The sequence below is a fragment of the Zalophus californianus genome, chromosome 11 (genome assembly GCF_009762305.2).
Source record: "Zalophus californianus isolate mZalCal1 chromosome 11, mZalCal1.pri.v2, whole genome shotgun sequence".
Taxonomy (NCBI): Eukaryota; Metazoa; Chordata; class Mammalia; order Carnivora; family Otariidae; genus Zalophus; species Zalophus californianus.
This window is the reverse complement of record NC_045605.1, coordinates 1,920,112-1,926,111: the sequence shown is the minus strand read 5'-3', so window position 1 is coordinate 1,926,111 and position 6,000 is coordinate 1,920,112. Positions and strand designations below refer to the sequence as shown.

Below are 6,000 nucleotides of genomic sequence, written 5' to 3'. Positions count from 1 at the left end.
TGGACCAACTGTTGGTTTCCATGGGGTGTTATTTACTTCAGGGGCTCCTGAGAAGGAACTTAACAGGAAAGGAGAGGAGTCCAGACACACGAGGCTGCTCTCCGGACTCCCGTCTAGCCCCGTGGGAGGACCGCCATCGGGAATGGAGGGACGCCCTCCCCTCTCCGTCAGACACCCAGGGAGCTCCAAGAAGCAAGGCCGTGAGGTCTCTGTAATGCGCGTGGGGGGGAGAGGCGCTCGCCCGGCTCTGGGCTGAGCTGGGGCTCAGAGGAGCTGAGAGGCGGCCGCGAGATCGGCTGGGCACACGGAGACGGGGAAGGGATCAGGTTCTGCAGCCACCCCGTGGCCACCGTGGAAAACGGCAGGAACGGAAGCTGTCCCAGCGGGAGAGGGAGCCCAGCCGAGGAAGCCCAGAATGGCCAATGTGCTGCTGTGGCAGGTAGAAGGACTCACTGCTGAGCTCCCCCGAGACCCCCCTTTGCTTCTCTGCCTCCTCTGAAGAGGGGATGTGAAGAAACGGAGTCAGGGACGGGGGCTGGCCTGGAGCCCCTGCACGGGGCCTGGGGACAGAGTCAAGGACGTGCCGTGTGTGCTGTTGCCTGTTACTGTAAGTCCGTTTTATACGCCCAGGCTGGTGTGGCCAGGAAAGGGAAGACCGCCATCAGATTGCAGCCATACCTTCTGAGAAGATTCTTGAATTATACCTTTTCTGGGGTCCCTTCGGTGGGGAGACCCCGCTGAGGGCGTCCTGGCACTTTCATCAACTTCATTACCTTCAAGCGCGGTTTGAACGTGTAGGGCCACCAGGGAGGGACACCCCCGTTCAGCTTCTGAGGGGAAAGCGAGTTGTGCTGGTGGTTGATCGCCTTGCTTTGCACATAAGGGGTGACCAAGTGTGGAGGGAAGTTCACCCCAGTGGACAGGAAAGAGCTTCGGGATCGGGAGGCTTTCGTTAGCCTCTCTGGGATTCAGTTTCTTCATCTGTGAAAAATGAAGTGATTCTTAATGTGGAATGTGCAACTGAGTCATCTGCAGAACCTAAAGCAGAAAACAACAGCTCTTAAGCCTCATAGATACCAAATTAGAATAAAATGCAGGTGCCCTTGAAGAGAGCTCCCTGAATATGCCCACCCACTGGTTAAGGACCTCTGAACCAGATTTTTCTCCAGGTTCCCCTCCAGCTTCAAAACATTGTTTTCCCTCATATATTTTTGTATGTTGCTTATGGGAGATTACATTGGCACAACATACATCAAAAGCCTTGAGAATTCCCCTGCCTTTTAACCTAGCAAATCCTTTCGTAGAAATTTATCCCACAGAAATTAGGTCATGTACACAAATCTGTGTACAGGTTTGAATGAATAATCATTCTTGGTTATAAAAGGAAACTATTGAAACAACAAAAGCAGTTAATAAAAAGATCTTATTTGTGAGATAAACTATGATATATCCCTAAAACAAAATACTATGTAGTCATTGAAAATTAATTTTTAAGCAAATAATTAGTGATGTGGGAAAAGTTCATGGTAGGTTTATAAAATGGAAAAAATGCAGATTTTCAGGTAGTTATGTGACTATAATCATATGTGGTTATTAACACACGAGAGAATTACGTTGTGTGGAAGAAGCTAGACACACAGGGTACATATTGTATGATTCCATTTATATAAAACTCTAGAATTGACTAATCTATAGTGACAAAGTGGAGAAGCGGTTGCCTGAAACAGAGTGGAGGGACCGGGGAGGATCAGGCACTCAGAGTGACTTCCCGAAGTGATGGAAGTGCTTTTCATCTTGCTTGTGGTGGGTCCACAAGTGCATATATTTGAACACTGGAAATTGGTCCATTTTATTATTTGGAAATAACGCTAAAATTAAAAATACAGAGTGAAAGTTTATATAAAGTTCTCTATAAAGTATTTTTTTAAATGCCTAAAATGTTAACCGTTAAAACAAGTAAACTACTGAAACAAAACCATGGAAACATTATTCCATTTTTTTTTTTTTTACAAATAGACATGCCTGTGCCTTAAAAGCAGTTGGAAGTATGTTAAGATACTATAGTAATATAGATATAGATATAAATATAAATATAAATATAGATATATAGCCGGTGGTTATTATGTTCCAGTGGTGGGATGAAAGGTGATTTTCTTCTTTGTACTTTCCCAGTTTTTCAAAATTGCCATAATGAACAGGTTACAGTTTTTATAATAGAAAATTAATTATTTAAGAATTTATGTTTAGATGTTCAGCTGAATACCAAAGGCATTGGAAGAATAGATGAGCCAAGAGTTTCAAAAAACCTCAAGTTATTCTTGTTTTAATAAAATGTGATCTTTATTAAAAAGAAAAAAAATAACAAAAGAGCAACAACAAAATGGGTGAGAAGTGCCCCCCGGGAGCATGCACGTGAGTTAGAGAGGACGCGGCTCCCAGACACGGCGGCAGGGAGGTGTGAAGGTCTGCTTCCCTTCACTGAGCCCGGGCAGGATCTTGGCCTGTTGTAGCAGAAATCAAATCAGGCCTATTTTTGTGCAGGAACTGAGGTCTGCCATCTGTCTGTCTATCTGTCCAGAGCGGAGCTGGTGCTCCCCAGGTCGGTGCGGTGGCCCCAGGCCCCTGATCACGGCTCTGCACATCCACCCCACAGGCCCTTCCAGGGCCCCAGGCCGTGAACAGTCCCAAGCGTGTGCCAGCAATGAAGGAAGCCACACAGGGCAGTGTCTCTCAAGCAAACAAGCAGAGGAGGAAACAGAGCTGGGAACCTAAACAAGGATACAGATGAGGAAGCAAACAAGCAAACAAAAAATTCCAGGCTGAGATCTTCTAGAACAAAAGCCCAGCACCAAAGTCACTTCCACGGGGGGGATAAACGTCTCATCCAGACCAGAGGAAGTAGGGAACTTGCTTAGTCATAGTGACTGGACCTGGTCCGCCCTCTGGGTCTGCTGGTTCCAGAGGAAAGAGATGGCTTAAATCCGGACAGATCCCGGCTCCTTGACAGGGTCAGTCAGACCTGCGCTCCAGCCTAGAGCTCACAGTCCTGCTGGGGGCGCCTGGGCCCACCGACAGCGAGGAGAGGCGTCCCGGGCGTGGTGCACAGCCCACAGTCACCTGCCACGCCTCACCTGTGACTTGGGATTTGTCCTGCCTGCCTCCCATTCTGTGGGACAGAGTAAGGACAAGATTAAAGACACCTGCTCTGTTTTCAGTGACTGCACCCCCTCAACCCTGACACCTGGTTACCCATCAAACCGCCTGGTGTCCGACTCCACCTGCCCTCAGGGTGAGCTCTCGGCTAGGAGATGTGCCGCACGTGACTGGCCGTGAACATGGCCATGGACGTGAAGTCTGCAGCACCGGGCCTGCCTGGTCCCAGTGAGCGCCCAGGGAAAGGAAGTTATGGCGCGCTCACTATCCACTCAGGAAACAGGGTCATGTGAAATGGAAGACCAGGGAAAACGCTCCCTTCTGAGAGCTCACCTGAGGCTCTTCTCAGATGTCTGAACCCACAAGGGTCCAGAGAGACGGTGAGGGCTGGGAGACAAGAGAAAGGGGTTACTCTTTTTTCCCCAGTACTTGGTGAGGAGTTATGTAGGGGCTCTTGGATTTATTCTTGGCATATTTCAACTGCTCATCCCGGAATTGTCCTGTTCGGTATATTTTATTGAACACAATCTTAAGAGAGGAGAGTATTTAAAAACCTAACTTATTCCAAAATTAGGGGTGTTAATAGACTAGTCAGGCAGCATGTGTTTCCCCCTTGGCAGGGATGGCATCGGGGGAAATTAACATTTTCTTGCTCCTCAGATGGCTTCAGGGATAATTCGCATCTCAGATAATCATCTGGAGTTCACGCGGCTGAGATTCTTTTCTGCATCCAGCCACTGGGAAGAATGTGCCAGATGATTTATTAAAAAGAAATAAGGGCTCTGAGCTCCCAGAAAGCAGGGGTTGACCACAGGAGTCACGATTATCCCCTAGCCCACCCCAGTGTCTGGCCCAAAGTAGCTGCTCCATAAATGTCATTACTCGACCTTCAGTGTTTCTTTTAGGGAGCTTGGAAGCGTGAGGTGGGCAGGGGAACAGTGCACACAGAAGTCTTCAGCTTGAGCCCCAGAAGCCTGGTACAAGGGGAAATCCATGACACTTTACAAAGGGCGTGGAGCCGACAGGGCTTTAGAAGTGAGGAGATGCAGAAAAGCTGAACCATTTCTGGCTGTAACTCGAGGTAAAATAAATAATGACTGTCATGCAATACCAGAGAAGGAGAAAAATGCCAGAAGTCCGTGGCAAGGGGCAGAGAGGTCCCAAGAAGTGAAGCAAAGTCCTCCTGCAACCATAGCCGTGTCAAAAAGTTCGGGGTTCACAAACATAGGATGGGAAAATGGCTCCGCACAGATTTATCAAAAGTCTGTGAAGATCCCAGTGGGTCTCACGTAAGAGGACATTCAACTATTACAGGATAGAGTTTCCCCAAAGAAGTGCTTCCAATGTACTTGGACACCATGATCCATTTGTTGAAGGGTCTTGTCCTGTTTGTGAATGAACACCTAAGCAAGAAGAGAAGAAACCAGACAGTCACCGTAAGCAAACAAAGGCACAGATTTCGGACCACATATCCAAGAATAAAACTGGTTGGGAGTTTCTGTTGTTCAACTCAGGAAAATGCTGGCTGGGAGGAGATGATTTAATATGTGTCTCTAGTCTATAAAGGGTCATTATCTGGTGGTTTACGACCATCTGTTCCTTACCTTCCCCAAGGATGGGAAAAAGGAAGTCAGCTTAAACTACAGGAAAATAAATTTAGGCTGGACCAAAGGGGTTTCCAGACTGAGGTCTGTGTAACATTGCAAGCCCGGTGGTTGGGGCATTTCCTCCGCTGACCTTGTCTGGGACACGGACAGGCACTCACCCATCTGGGATGAATTCCGCATAGCCCAGCTGGGGTAAGTGCTTGAATGCTTCCACACTTTAAAACGTAACTAAACGTCACTTTGATATAACTTCTTCTCTTCTGCTGTAAAGCTTTGCCCCAGATGGAAATCCTTCTTGTGTCCTGAGTAAGGAGTTATCTGATGACGCTACTGACCCACCATTAAGTGGGAATGAACTTTTCATTGATCACCACTAAGATGTGGGCTCATCATTCACACCCTTCTGCCCTGTTACCCCAATGTCACAGAGTGCTGTTTCTGCAGTAAATTCTGAAGCATCCCCTTGCTTGGGATCTTCCCGCACCTTGAGGCCTGCATAAAATCCCAAAGGCTCGGTAGTGTGTACCTTCCATGAGCTGGCTCATCCAGCCTGCTGACACTCAACTCCTGTCTTCCTTGGGTCCCAGCTTAGCAGAGCCACCGACTCCTGTCTTCCTTGGGTTCATTCTACAGAACCAGAGTCTCCAAGTTCAAAATGGTACCCTACCACCCTGGGCCTTTTCACAGGCATCTCCTTTCCCTAGAGAGCTTGTCTGGGTGGCAACCTAGAAAATCACCAATCGCCCCACTCAAATGTTGCCTATCTGAAAGACCTCTGACTTTCCTGGAGAAATCCATATTCTCCTTCCCCCACAAACTACAGTCCTTTGAGCACCCATACATCCGTAGAGAATTTAACATGTATTATGGTGAGCTTTAAGTCTGTCTTTTGATTCCAACTAGAGTAGACTTAACAGCAAAAATGGAGATAATTTTTGGTCCCTTATGTCCACTTGCCCAGTGAATTTTTGTTGATCAAGAGGAAGAATAAATACGCCGCAAAAATTGTTCTCTAGCATTAAGGGTAGAAATTGTTACCGTACATAAAAATTAAAATTGTAACACAGTAGTGGAAAAAAACTGGACAATTACTTCAATTTTATTTCTGTTTGTAGTTCTAGCCCCAAATCAGTTATTGGTTTACCTTGGAGAGTCTGTTTGAATTAATGCTGTTAACAAATGAGTATTTGTTGTTGCCACATTTGTCGATATTATGGAAACCCAGCTCTAACCAACTTTA

General features: G+C 46.9%; 1 long non-coding RNA gene across 2 annotated transcripts in view; it reads left to right on the top strand.

The window, feature by feature from the left end:
- The first annotated feature begins 329 nt into the window (after nt 1-329).
- LOC113914729 overlaps nt 330-6,000 on the top strand; it is a 58,840-nt gene continuing 53,169 nt past the window's right edge. For both annotated transcript variants that reach the window (XR_004819424.1, XR_003517517.2), the window contains exon 1: nt 330-439. This is a non-coding gene — a long non-coding RNA (uncharacterized LOC113914729). The remainder of the gene's footprint in view (nt 440-6,000) is intronic.